General features: G+C 40.4%; 1 long non-coding RNA gene and 1 other non-coding gene across 3 annotated transcripts in view; one reads left to right on the top strand and one right to left on the bottom strand.

The window, feature by feature from the left end:
- LOC122708225 overlaps positions 1–14,740 on the bottom strand; it is a 78,545-nt gene that overhangs the window by 4,166 nt on the left and 59,639 nt on the right. Inside the window, exon 4 of one of the 2 annotated variants that reach the window (XR_006345061.1) lies at positions 4,927–4,985. The exons of the other annotated variant lie outside the window; for it this stretch is intronic. This is a non-coding gene — a long non-coding RNA (uncharacterized LOC122708225). The remainder of the gene's footprint in view (positions 1–4,926; positions 4,986–14,740) is intronic. 2 annotated transcript variants of the gene reach the window in all.
- On the top strand, positions 9,008–9,114 carry LOC122708344. The gene has a single exon (XR_006345131.1). It is a non-coding gene; the product is annotated as a U6 spliceosomal RNA (small nuclear RNA).

Below are 14,740 nucleotides of genomic sequence, written 5' to 3'. Positions count from 1 at the left end.
CCTTTGGACAGATGTCCACCACCCTCCCCCTCTGCAACTGCCAGCATCTGAAACAAAGCAAACTTTCCTTATCGCCAACCTGGCCTGTTTATTGGCTTTTGAGAGGTGAGCAGCCAGACCCCACTACACACTCTTTCAGTAACACTCTGACAGATACAGTTAATTTAGAGCTAACTCAGCACTGAAGAGGTTTCCCAGGTAGCACAGTGGTTCAGTCCCTGGGTCAGGAAGATCCCCTGGAATAGGAAATAGCAATCCACTCCATTATTCTTGCCTGGAAAATCCTATGGACAGAGGAGCCTAGCGGGCTACAGTCCATGTGGTCGCAGAGTCACACGTGACTGAGCGCAGTACTGAAGAGCAAAGATGTAAACGTAACCTCTGACTGGAGTCACGTCAGCCTTGTGGTTGGAAACAGAAGCTTTAGAGTCAAGCAGAACCAATTTAAGGGTAATTTTAAATCTCACATATTTACCCAAAAATAAATTAATTAATATTAGATTCGCTGGGGATTTTGTCAAAATGCAGATTCTGAATAGTACCTAAGTTTCTTCATTTCCAATAAGATGCCTAGTTTTTTTAATATGTTAAGGACAAAAGTAGCAAGAAAAGATAAGAATAATTACTAAATGTAATTGGAATGAGCCTTCCAGCATGGTATAGGAACATGAGGCTATTATGTTACTGTCACTGCTAAATCTGAATGATCATGTCTAAAACTTATATTAAAACTTGAGTTTAGAAATCTATTAATATAGCTTGCTTTTTTAGAGGACCAGTATGATGGAAAAATAAATGTGTTTTAATTTATACATGACGTACATTGCTGATTAATATGATAATATGTGGATTCTTATGTTCCAGGTATATAGAGAGTGAAATAATGTCTGTTTCAAACTCTATCTTACAGTCTCTTATCCAGCCACATTTCATGCTGGATTCGTTCACACACTACAGAACTATGGACATTCAGAGGAAACTTTTCCAAAAGAATAGAAACTGAAAAATTCTGTAACAATAGAAATGTACGTTGACATACAACCAATTATATTGAAATTTAAAATTAATAGTATTAACAACAAATATTTTATGGCACAGGTCAAATATTGTAGATTAAGATAGTCTTGTTGATAGTAACTTGAACATTCAAATAAAGTGCTCTTTACCAGGAAATGATAGATTTACAGTATGCCAGAGTGTTAAGTCACTTAACATTTCAGATGAGAACATTAACCAGTACTATGAATTCTTCATAAATATGAGGTGAGTAATAATGATGTTAGTATGTGGAAAATGAAAAGGCATTAAAATATTTTACAAATAAAAATGAGAGAATAAACTGAAACCTGAAGGAATTAGGGAGAGCATTACAGACTGAGCAAACAGAAGGTCAGGAGATGGTGCAGCCTAACTAAGAGTGTGAGAGGAGATGTGGGTAGAGACGTGTTTGGAGAGATTGAGGGGGTGATCCTCTCAGTCCTTTTTTAGCCCTGTTAAAGATTTACTCTCTCAAAGAACAACAGAAAGCCAGTGAAGGATTTTAAAAACAGGAGTCATAGGATTCGATCTGCATTTTCAAAAGATCATTTCAGCTTCAATGTAGAAAATACATTGCCAACATGGGCTAAACCTGGAGACAGTGACACTAGTTGGCAGTAATTTGGCAGCAATGAAAAATTAAGGAAGTTATGGGAAAAGTTTATCACTTGGCAGGAAGGGGTGTGACAGCAGCTGAATCAGGCAGAGGCAAATTTCATGTAGGCATTGAAAAGTCACTTGACTACCTGGGAGCTTAATTTTCTCACCTTAGAAAACAGCATCATACCTGGCCCTACCAAGCTTGTTATGTGAAAGGTACTCAGGGTAGAGTAAACTTTTAACATTCCCTCCAAAATTTAAATAGTTAAAGGTATACTCCTTTCATTTTTGTGAAATGCCTCTTTTCTAAGGAACCAAACAGACTTTATTAACATTGTCTTCTAAACCTAAAATTCCCTGTGAAGCTGGAATAATCAATAAGCACAGTCAACTGGCTCAATAACAGGGTTGAGCATTCTCTGATTTATTGGTAAACTTTCCAGAGGGGGAGGTGGTTCTCTCCTTTGAGGATTTTCCACACCATCAACACTGATAAGCCAAATGCACTCTCCAGGCCACCTAAAAAAATTAGGACACATGTTTGGGAGCTCCAAGGATTTATAAATCAAGAGGATAGTGAATAACTATGATTTAGATTTTATTTATAAAAGGTATATATGTTTTTCAGCTTATTATTAGAATAATCAATATTGGTATCATGTCATATATACATTCCCTAAATGTTTTTAGTTTGAGAATAACTTGATGACAATTCTTAAGCATAGTTTAATCATAATTGGGAAAGGAAAACTGACCAGTAGCCACAGGACTGGAAAAGGTCAGTTTTCATTCCAGTCCCAAAGAAAGGCAATGCACTCAATTGCATTGAGTGCACTCACTGCACTAATCTCACAATTGCACTCATCTCACACACTAGCAAAGTAATGCTCAAAATTCTCCAAGCCAGGCTTCAGCAATACGTGAACCAAGAACTTCCAGATGTTCAAGCTGGATTTTCAAAAGGCAGAGGAACCAGAGATCAAATTGCCAACATCCATTCGATCATAGAAAAAGCAAGAGAGTTCCAGAAAAACATCTACTTCTGCTTTATTGACAACACCAAAGCCTTTGACTGTGTGGATCACAATAAACTGTGGAAAATTCTGAAAGAGATGGGCATACCAGACCATCTTATCTGCCTCTTGAGAAACCTGTATGCAGGTCAGGAAGCAACAGTTAGAACTGGACATGGAACAACAGACTGGTTCCAATAGGAAAAGGAGTACGTCAAGGCTGTATATTGTCACCCTGCTTATTTAACTTATATGCAGAGTACATCATGAGAAACGCTGGGCTGGATGAAGCACAAGCTGGAATTGAGATTGCCAGGAGAAATATCAATAACCTCAGATATGCAGATGACACCACCCTTATGGCAGAAAGCGAAGAACTAAAGAGCCTCTTGATGAAAGTGAAAGAAGAGAGTGAAAAAGTTGGCTTAAAACTCAACATTCAAAAAACTAAAATCATGGCATCCAGTCCCATCACTTCATGGCAAATAGATGGGGAAACAGTGGAAACTGTGACAGACTTTATTTTCTTGGGCTCCAAAATCACTGCAGATGGTGATTGCAGTCATGAAATCAAAAGACGCTTGCTCCTTGGAAGAAAAGCTATGATAAACCTAGACAGCATATTAAAAAGTAGAAAGATTACTTTGCCCTCAAAGGTCCATCTAGTCAAAGCTCTGGTTTTTCCAGTAGTCTTGTATGAAAGTGAGAGTTTGACCGTAAAGAAAGCTGAGCACTGCTAAGAATTGATGCTTTTGAACTATGCTTGAAAGTCCCTTGACCTGCAAGGAGATCCAGCCAGTCAATTCTAAAGGAGATCAGTCCTAAATATTCATTGCAAGGACTGACACTGAAGCTCCAATACTTTGGCCACCTGCTGCAAAGAACTGACTCATTAGAAAAGACCCTGATGCTGGGAAAGATTGAAGGCAGGAGGAAAAGGAGATGACAGAGGATGAGATGGTTGGATGGCATCACTGACTCGATGCACATGAGTTTGAGCAAGCTCTGGGAGTTAGTGACGGACAGGAAAGCCCGGTGTGCTGCAGGCCATGGGGTCTCAAAGAGTTGGACACGACTGAGCATCTGAACTGAATGAATCATAATTATCACATCTAAAAATACAAGGAAATAGAATGGTTTGTTGTTAAAACTATGTCTTTGTTAGTTCTACCTTTTCCTAGAAGAGCTATACCTAGACTCTTGAATCTTTAATGCACTCATAAAAAAGTGGTTCTGTTTTGAGAATGTATAGTGTCTATATATTTTAATTAAATATCTACAGAATTCATAAGAAAACAAAAAACAATACAGCTTTCTCATAGTGAAAAGTGAAAGTGTTAGTCATTCAGTCATGTCTGACTTTTTGTAACCCATGGACTATAGCCCACCAGGCTCCTCTGTCCATGGGGATTCTCCAGGCAAGAATACTGGAGTGGGTTGCCATTCCCTTCTTCGGGGGATCTTCCCAATCCAGAAATCGAACCCAGGTCTCCTGCATTGCAGGTAGATCCTTTACTATCTAAGCCACCAGGAAAGCCCCTAACTCTTTCGTATGCACATGTATGTTATATGCAAACACTATTCTAGGAAAAGAAATTAACTTTGGTGGAATATTTGTAACTCAGCCCCTAAAACATTAAAAGGTTATTTGAAATCTAGAAACTGTGTCAGATTGTGAAGTTAAGCTATTGATAAACTCTCTGATGTGAAAGGGGGTTAATATGCCAGAAAGGATAGCTTTGAGATTCAATGTCAGCCCTAGGGTCATGAACTTATGATCACTGTGATGATCAAACAGCTGAAATTCATTGCAGTATAGTCCAAGTAGCAAACCTAACTATAGAGGGTTAGGAGGTAGGTATTATAGGAAAAGTGCCCAAATGTTAGAATCAGCCAAGAGGAGCCCAAAACACAGTAGATAGTAAAGGAGGGGGACCTCTAGAAAAGCAAATGTACTATTTGCCTATCATACCAAATAAGACCTATAATTTAAATGCTCTCACACCACTGAATATTAAATGGCTCCTTGCAATTGAGCTGTCCAGGTTTCAGCTCTGTAGCTCTGTCCATTTGTTTTTTCAGCAGATGCTGAGCATCTTAGCACTCTATTCTCTGTACTAAGGCCAGAGATAATGAGTTAAAAGATGCTTGGACTAAAATGGGAGCAAGCCAAGGAAAAAGAAACAGGGAGTATGCTTGAGCAAAATTTCACAGAGTACTCAGGGTTGGAAGACAGTATAGAAAGAGCAGGAAAAGCAGCTGTGTTTACACTTACATGCCAGGCACCGTCCTAAACCTTTTCTGTGCATCAGTTCGTGATATCTTCACAACAACCTAAGAAGCAGGTACAATTATCATCCCCATTTTATAGAGGAGGAAGCATAATTTCACAGAATTTACGTGATCTGCCCAAGGTCACACTCAATTTCCTGCCAAAAGTTCAGGCTGCTTCCAGAAAAATGTTTGGATCACTTCCAAGAAAGCAATACAGATAATGATTATAATGATAATAACAATAAACATTTATGCAGTACTCACAATGTGGTAGGCACTTGTTCTGTTTTATTTATAATAACTTATCAAATCCTCCCAATAACTTGCTCTCTTTCTTTTTTTTTGATGTTGACTTTCCTTTTTAACAAGCAGATTTTCTTTTTTAGAGCAGTTTTAGGTTCACAGGAAATTGTGTGAAAAGTGCAGCATCCCCTTATATGCCCTTTCCCTCTTCCACATTCACCCCACCATGCACACAGTTTTGTTTATTATTAATATTTTGCATTAGCATAGTACTTTTGTTACAGTTGATGAGATAATATAGATATATTGTTATTAGCCACAGTCCCTAGTTTACATTAGGGTTGATTCTTCTGTACATTCTGTGGGTTTTAACAAATGTGTAATGACATGTATCCGTCATTTCAGTATCATACAGAAGACTTTCACTGCCCTAAAATTGCCTTGTGCTCCCCCTATTCATCCCTCTCCTCCTAACTCTGACCCCCTTGGAGTCACCACCATGCCCCTTTCTTCATAGTTTGCCTTTTTCAGAAATGTCATATGGTCAAAATCCTACAATGTGTAACCTTTCCATAGTGGGTTTGTTCTTTCATGTCTTTCATGGCTTGATGCTGAATAATATTCCATCATATGGATGTCCCAAATTGTCTGTCCATCTACCCATTGAAGGGCATCTTGGTCTCTTCCAAGTTTTTTCAATTATGAATAAAGCTGCTATAAACATTCATGTGTAAGTTCTTGTATAGGTACAAGTTTTCAACTCCTTTGAGTAAATGTCAAAAAAGGATGATTGCTAGATCAGAGTGTAAGAGTATTTGTAGCTTTGACCTATCTTCCAAAGTGGCTATACCAGTTTGCATATCCCTAGCAACAGTGAGAGCTCCTGACCCTCCCCAGCATTTGGTGTGGTGAGTGTTCTAGATTTTGGTCATTCTAATAGGTGTTTGGTGGTATAGCTCATTGTTGTTTTTATTTGAAATTCCCTAATAACATTTGATTTTGAGCATCTTTTTATATACTTACTTGCCATTTCTCCAGATATTTTGCCCATGTATTAGCTGGGTTAAGACTCCCATTTTCAGATAGGAAGTTGAGGCACAGAGGGATTCAACAAATTGCCCAAGGTTACACAGCCAGGAAAGGGAAAAATATACCTAACTGAATGCAGAGTTTCAGAGAACAGCAAGGAGAGATAAGAAGTCCTGAAAAGAACAATGCAAAGAAATAGAGGAAAACAATAGAATGGGAAAGACCAGAGCTCTCTTCAAGAAAACTGGTGGTATCAAGGGAACATGCCATGCAGGGATGGGTACGACAAAGCACAAAAACGATAAGGACCTAATAGAAGCAAAAGAGATTAAGAAGAGGTGGCAAGAATGCACAGAACTATATAAAGACCCAAACAACCATGATGGTGTGGTCACTCACCTAGAGCTAGACATCCTGGAGTGTGAAGTCAAGTGGACCTTAGGAAACATTACCACAAACAAAGCTACTGGAGGTGACAGAATTCCAGCTGAGCTATTTCAAATCCTAGAAGATGATGCTGTAAAAGTGCTGCACTCAATATGCCAACAAACTTTGAGAACTCGACAGTGGCCACAGGACTAGAAAAGGTCAGTTTTCATTCCAGTCTCCAAGAAGGATAATGCCAAAGAATGTTCAAACTACTGTACAATTGCACTCATTTCACATGCTAGTAAGGTATGCTCAAAATCCTTCAAGCTAGGCTTCTGCAGTACCTTAACTAAGAACTTTCAGATGTACAAGCTGGGTTTTGAAGAGGCAGAGGAATAAGACTTAGCAACTAAACAATAACAATAACACAGTCTGGGCTGAATCAGGCAGGTGGACTCAAAGCCCATAGTCCTAACCTCTAATCTGTGACTCCTTCAGGATTCAGGTCTTAGAGGTTAAAAAAAAAAAAAAAAAAAAAAAAAACCTGGGTCTCAATGCTGGTTACGCAGTTTACATGTTGTCTAACCTGGGATGTTATTTAATCTCTCCAAGCCTCAGTTTCTTCTTATGTAATATAAGAATAACAGGTCTCATTGTTTCCACGAGGATGAGAGACAAGGTAGAGAAAGTGCTTAACTTGTCAGAACGTAGCAGCTGCGAATAAATGGTAACTATTTTTAGTCCAATGTCACAGGAGAGAGGGAAAGAGGCCTGCAGTAGCCCCAAAAATGAGCACCTGCTTTGAAACTAAAATAGATTAGTCTGGGGCTTTAAATTCTACAGAAACCCAGACATTTCTTGGTGAGGTTTTCATAATCTGTTGTCAGCTGACACCTCCACTCATATCTAGTGCCCATGAATGAATAAAGGTGGTTACAATTCCTAAAAGAACAGCATTGTACTGTATTCAATTTCCTTTTCCTGTTCATGTCACCCTCCTGCTGTCCCTGAAAAAAGAAAAAGCCGCAGTTGTATTATCCTCGTAGCTAATGAAGCATGCCTGTAACCAGACATGTCCTGCTTGCCTCCACTGAAACTGGGATGCTGGTAGAAAAGAAAAATATCCGAGTAATTGCACCTGATGTGTGGGAATGATTCTCAGAGGACACCAGGCTCTTCTGAAACCATAGGAGTCCTGGGTGTACATACACTTAAGACCTTTAACTTCAGAGGGTGATTCCCAAACCTGGTTGATAGCCTCAGTATTTCCTGAGGAGCTTCTTAGAAGAACAGGTTCCTAAATGCTTGGCTTAGACTTAACTGAATCACAATCTAGGGGTTGGTGAGGAGAGAATGGGATTCTGATATGTGTACCTTTAAATTTCTGAGAGGCTCTAATGATCAGGGAACTGCAGATCTAATGTCATTCCCATCCAATGGCTGGATCCTCCTTTTGTGTGGGGTGGGATGGAGGAGAAAGCAGGTGAGTGCTGTGGGAAAGTAGAATCTGTTGGGATGTGAGAGCCTTGATCAATGAAAGTAGATGTAAAGTGAATGAGCAGTTACCGAAAGGGTTTTCTAATGAGAGGGATCAAAAACAAAGACTACATTCACAGAGAGAAGAAACTGCTTAGGAAAGAACCTGATCATCAGACCTCCCACTTTATGCTCATGCTGTAGCGTCTGGTTTTGGTTTAGTTTAGTTGCTAAGTCGTGTCCAACTCTTTGCAACCCTACGGACTGTAGCCTTCCAGGCTCCTCTGTCCATGGGATTTCCCAGGCAAGAATGCTGGAGTGGGTTGCCATTTCCTTCTCCAGGGTATCTTCCCAACCCAGAGATACATTTCATGTCTCCTGCATTGCAGGCAGACTCTTTAACTGACTGAGCCATCAGGGAAACGATGACCCAACTAATTTGGATAATTTTTTTTCCTAGAAGAGTTAACAAAGTTGAAATAATTTACCTAAATATTTGGGATCAAAGTTTAAGCTCTTTCCCTTAGGTTTTCAAGTTTTCAGAACTTTGATACATTAATGAGAAAATTACATTTGGTAAGATAGTAAATTAATTATGTTTGAAAAAAACAAGTCTCATGGGCCTAAATTAGTATTAAAATGCTACAAAGTACTTTGCATTTTACTTTCTTAATTTTACCTTTGGATTTTCATTTACTCATTCAACATACTTTTTGAGTATCAATACTTGGGATACCACTGATTTAGATGTTATTAATATGAAGATGAAGCAATATTGCATATGAACCTGGAATGTTAGGTCCATGAATCAAGGCAAATTGGAAGTGGTCAAACAGGAGATGGCAAGAGTGAATGTCAACATTCTAGGAATCAGCGAACTAAAATGGACCTTAATGGGTGAATTTAACTCAGATGACCATTATATCTACTACTGTGGGCAGGAATCCCTTAGAAGAAATGGAGTAGTGCTCGCTTCGGCAGCACATATACTGAAATTGGAACGACACGGAGAAGATTAGCATGGCCCCTGCGCAAGGATGACACGCAAATTCGTGAAGCGTTCCATATTTTTAAAAAAAAAAAAAAAAGAGAGAAAAGAAATGGAGTAGCCATCATGGTCAACAGAAGAGTCCGAAATGCAGTACTTGGATGCAGTCTCAAAAACGACAAAATGATCTCTGTTCGTTTCCAAGGCAAACCACTTAATATCACAGTAATCCAAGCCTATGCCCCAACCAGTAATGCTGAAGAAGCTGAAGTTGAATGGTTTTATGAAGACCTACAAGACCTTTTAGAACTAACACCCAAAAAAGATGTACTTTTCATTATAGGGGGCTGGAATGCAAAAGTAGGAAGTCAAGAAACACCTGGAGAAACAGGCAAATTTGGTCTTGGAGTACGGAATGAAGCAGGGCAAAGGCTAATAGAGTTTTGCCACTGGTCATAGCAAAGACCCTCTTCCAACAACACAAGAGAAGACTCTACACATGGACATCACCAGATGGTCAACACCAAAATCAGATTGATTATATTCTTTGCAGCCAAAGATGGAGAAGCTCTATACAGACAGCAAAAACAAGACCAGGAGCTGACTGTGGCTTAGATCATGAACTCCTTATTGCCAAATTCAGACTTAAACTGAAGAGAGTAGGGATAACCACTAGACCATTCAGTTATGACCTAAATCAAATCCCTTATGACTATACAGTGGAAGTGAGAAATAGATTTAAGGGACTAGATCTGATAGACAGAGAGCCTGATGAACTATGGATGGAGGTTCATGACATTGTACAGGAGACAGGGATCAAGACCATCCCCATGGAAAAGAAATGCAAAAAGGCAAAATGGTTGTCTGAGGAAGCCTTACAAATAGCTGTGAAAAGAAGAGAAGCGAAAAGCAAAGGAGAAAAGGAAAGATATTCCCATTTGAATGCAGAGTTCCAAAGAATAGCCAGGAGAGACAAGAAAGCCTTCCTCAGCGATCAATGCAAAGAAATAGAGGAAAACAACAGAATAGGAAAGACTAGAGATCTCTTCAAGAAAATTAGAGATATCAAGGGAACATTTCAGGCAAAGATGGGTTCAATAAAGGACAGAAATGGTATGGACCTAACAGAAGGAGAAGATATTAAGAAGAGGTGGCAAGAATACACAGAAGAACTGTACAAAAAAGATCTTCACGAACCAGATAATCACAATGGTGTGATCACTGACCTAGAGGCAGACATCCTGGAATGTGAAGTCAAGTGGGCCTTAGAAAGCATCACTACAAACAAAGCTAATGGATATGATGGAATTGAGCTATTTTAAATCCTGAAAGATGATGCTGTGAAAGTGCTACACTCAATATGCCAGCAAATTTGGAAGACTCAGCAGTGGCCACAGGACTGGAAAAGGTCAGTTTTCATTCCAGTCCCTAAGAAAGGCAATCCCAAAGAATGCTCAAAGTACCACACAATTGCACTCATCTCACACGCTAGTAAAGTAATGCTCAAAATTCTCCAAGCCAGGCTTCAGCAATACGTGAACCGAGAACTTCCAGATGTTCAAGTTTGTTTTAGAAAAGGCAGAGGAACCAGAGATCAAATTGCCAATATCCACTAGATCATCAAAAAAGCAAGAGAGTTCCAGAAAAACATCTATTTCTGCTTATTGACTATGCCAAAGCCTTCGACTGTGTGGATCACAATAAACTGTTGAAAATTTTGAAAGAGATGGGAATACCAGACCATCTGACCTGCCTCTTGAGAAACCTGTATGCAGGTCAGGAAGCAACAGTTAGAACTGGACATGGAACAACAGACTGGTTCCAAATAGGAAAAGGAGTACGTCAAGGCTATATATTGTCACTCTGCTTATTTAACTTATATGCAGAGTACATCATGAGAAACGCTGGGCTGGATGAAGCACAAGCTGGAATCAAGATGGCCAGGAGAAATATCAATAACCTCAGATATGCAGATGACACCAGCCTTATGGCAGAAAGTGAAGAGGAACTAAAAAGCCTGTTGATGAAAGTGAAAGAGGAGAGTGAAAAAGTTGGCTTGAAGTTTAACATTCAGAAAACTAAGATCATGGCATCTGGTCCCATCACCTCATGGGAAATAGATGGGGAGACAGTGGAAACAGTGTCAGACTTTATTTTGGGGGGATCCAAAATCACTGCAGTTGGTGACTGCAGTCATGAAATTAAAAGACACTTACTCCTTGGAAGGAAAGTTATGACCAACCTAGATAGCATATTAAAAAGCAGAGACATTACTTTGCCAACAAAGGTCCATCTGGTCAAGGCTATGGTTTTTCCAGTGGTCATGTATGGATGTGAGAGTTGGACTGTGAAGAAAGCTGAGCACCGAAAAATTGATGCTTTTGAACTGTGGTGTTGGAGAAGACTCTTGAGAGTCCCTTGGACTGCAAGGAGATCCAACCAGTCCATCCTAAAGGAGATCAGTCCTGGGTGTTCATTGGAAGGACTGATGCTGAAGCTGAAACTCCAGTACTTTGGCCACCTCATGCAAAGAGTTGACTCATTGGAAAAAACCCTGATGCTGGGAGGGATTGGGGGCAGGAGGAGGAGGGGATGACAGAGGATGAGATGGCTGGATGGCATCACCGACTCAATGGGCATGAGTTTGAGTAAACTCCGGGAGTTGGTGATGGACAGGGAGGCCTGGCGTGCTGCAATTCATGGGGTCGCAAAGAGTCAGACATGACTGAGTGACTGAACTGAACTGAATATGAAGATGAGACCCTCATGTAGGCAGAGAGGAGCAGCTGGGGTTGGAGAGAGAAAAACTAACATTTTAATGAGCACTTAGTGCCAGCTTCATTTAAATACATTATTCTATTTAATACAACAATCCAATGACATAATTTGATCACTGAGAACATTTCCCAAACCTATATTTAACAGCCCTGAAACTAGACGTCTTCCAGTTCCTACGATAGCCAGTATAGAAAAGAGGCAAAACAACCTAACTACTTGCTTCAGGAAAATAAGACTATGAACTAACTAAAATAGGTTAATTCCAAGGTGAAGAATGCCTGCCCCACTGGGGCCACAAGTCAAAGCCATCATGTCATAATTTCTGCCCATCCTCAACCAATTCTCCACCTTAGAAGTCATCCCGCCTAACTCTAAATCCTTTAAATACCCTTCCTGGACCTCTCCGCTCTGAGATATTCCTGTCTCTGTCAAGGTGATGTTCAACCTTACCACCGTAAATCCAATATGCATAGATTTGTTTTGATCCACAGTTGTTTGTTTTTCCTGGTGGACTTCTGGAGAGTCAACAGTCAATATCACTGTTCTTTGATGAAGACATTTGCTCAAACTCGAGCAGCTATTATGAACTACTTTCTTCAAGAGCCAGGTGGTAAACACAGCTGTGACTGCCACTGAAGTTCATATTCTATCCACGGGTGTATATGTTTAGGCGTAAGTGCTTAGATGAGATAAGGGACACAGACTTTTACTGTACAGTCTCAGATGTTTATAAGCAAGCAACTTTCAAAGAGAAGGCAGCATTAAAAATGGCAATCCATAAATGCAAGGGAAATTCAAGTCCTTAAATCAAGTCAAAATGTATTTTCTGCCATCTGCTCTTCACAGTGACACAGCATTAAATGCATAAATAAGTGACCATAAAAGAATTGCCTAAACAAGTCCCATAAACAGATGCAAACAAACAAGAACGGAAATCTAGCTACTGATTGATAACAGTAATTAAAGCCCAGAATTTTGCATAGGACCCTAAGAAAATGACATAAGTCCTCCTCTGTCAGTGTTCCATGTGCTCATAATCCTAGACTTTTGAGGCATAAGTCTTTGAATGGGTATTGGAAAATATAAAACGTCAAAGAAAAATGCAAAAGTATTTAAGTTTCAGGCTTCCCAGGTAGCTCAGTGGTAAAGAACCCGCCTGCCAATGCAGGAGACATGGGTTCTATCCCTGAGTTGGGAAGATCCCCTGGAGAAGGAAATGGCAAACCACTCCAGTATTCTTGCCTGAAAAAATTCCATGGACAGGGGAACCTGGTGGGTTACAGTCCATAGGGTCGCAAAAAAAAAAAAAAAAAAAAAATCAGACACCACTTAGTGACTAAACAACAAATTTAAGTTTCAAATGTATTGAAGACAAAATGGAGTAAGGTAAGCTAACAAGTTTTCTGGGACACAGGAGGTGGAGTTTGGGCAGTAGTCCCAAACAGCTTGATTAGCTCTAAAAGGAGCTAAAGGGACTTTGTGGTGGTCCAGTGACAAAGACTACACTCCTAAAGCAGGAGACCCAGGTTTGATCCTGGTCAGGAAACTAGATCCCACATGATGCAACTAAAAGTTCCCTTGCTGCAACTCAAGACCCCACACACCATAGTGAAGATCGAAGGGCCCGAGTGCCGCAGCTAAGACCTGGTGCAGTCAAGTAAATCAATAAATGTTAAAAAAAATTTTAACTTTTTAAAAAATAAAAAGAGGTAAAGAAGAGGCCAACATCCTAAAGGCAGAGTCAGATGAAGAAAAAACAACGAACCATTTGCCAGAAAATATCAGATACATCCTCATTATGCTGGCCAAGGGCTCCCAGCTCAGCTAGTGGGGTCTTAGGACCAGAACTAAAAGCTGGGGTCAGGCCATGTTGGGTACTGATGCTCTGCCATTAAGGAGGGACCCGAGGGACACAGGTTAAGTGAAAGTGAAAGTCGCTCAGTCGTGTCTGACTCTTTGCGACCCCAGGGACTACACAGTCCATGGACTTCTCCAGGCCAGAATACTGGAGTGGACACAGGCTAGGGGATGGGATAAGCAATTTCCAGGGTGGAGAAAGTGTCTCTCAGCTCCTGGGAGGTAGATGCACCATGGAGTCATTGTCATTAATATGGAAGGATGCATACTGTACTGTTGGTGAATGAGTTAATAACAGTAACAACAAGAGTTAATACTGGAATGTCACACTTGTTTTGTACCAGGCACTGTTCTAAGCATTGTACACACACTAACTCATATAAGGTTCATTCTGTGAGTACCTATAAGGTAGGCACTGTTATTATCCTTATTTTACATAGGAGGACTCCGAGGTGCAGAGAGAGTAAGTGACTCACTGAGGGCTTACAGCTAGTAAATGGCAGTGCCAGGATGAATCAGTTAATTAACAATGAAGCCACTTGTGATGCTCCCAGGCGGCACCAGTGGTAAAGAATCTGTCTGCCAATGCAGGAAACATAAGAGACACCAGTTTGAACCCAATGTCAGGAAGATCCAGTGGACTGTGTAGTCCATGGCGTCGCAAAGAGTCGGACACGACTGAACGACTTTCACTTCACTTCAGCCCACTCCAGTATTCTTCCCAGGAGAATCCCCGGCTAGAGGATTGATTGCCCTGGCAGGCTGCAGTCCATAGGGCTGCAAAGAGTTAGACACGACTGAAGTGACTTAGCACATCTTAGCAGACAGGAACACATGCTGTTTTCTATTCTAATGGTGTAGAAAGAAGTGTGCTCTACACCCAGCTGTCTACTTCAGACCCTGGTGCTGAGTACTCAGTTCTCCTATGCATCTCCTCTTGCTATGTAGCATTTTGTGATTATTTATCACTTAAAGTGAAAGTGAAAGTTAAATCGCTCAGTCGTGTCCAACTCTTTGCGACCCCGTGGACTGTAGCCCACCAGGCTCCTCTGTCCATGGGATTCTCCAGGCAAGA

Source organism: Cervus elaphus, chromosome 14 (assembly GCF_910594005.1).
Source record: "Cervus elaphus chromosome 14, mCerEla1.1, whole genome shotgun sequence".
Classification (NCBI taxonomy): domain Eukaryota; kingdom Metazoa; phylum Chordata; class Mammalia; order Artiodactyla; family Cervidae; genus Cervus; species Cervus elaphus.
The sequence above is the reverse complement of the archived record's forward strand: the minus strand, read 5'-3'. Positions and strand labels throughout refer to the sequence as shown.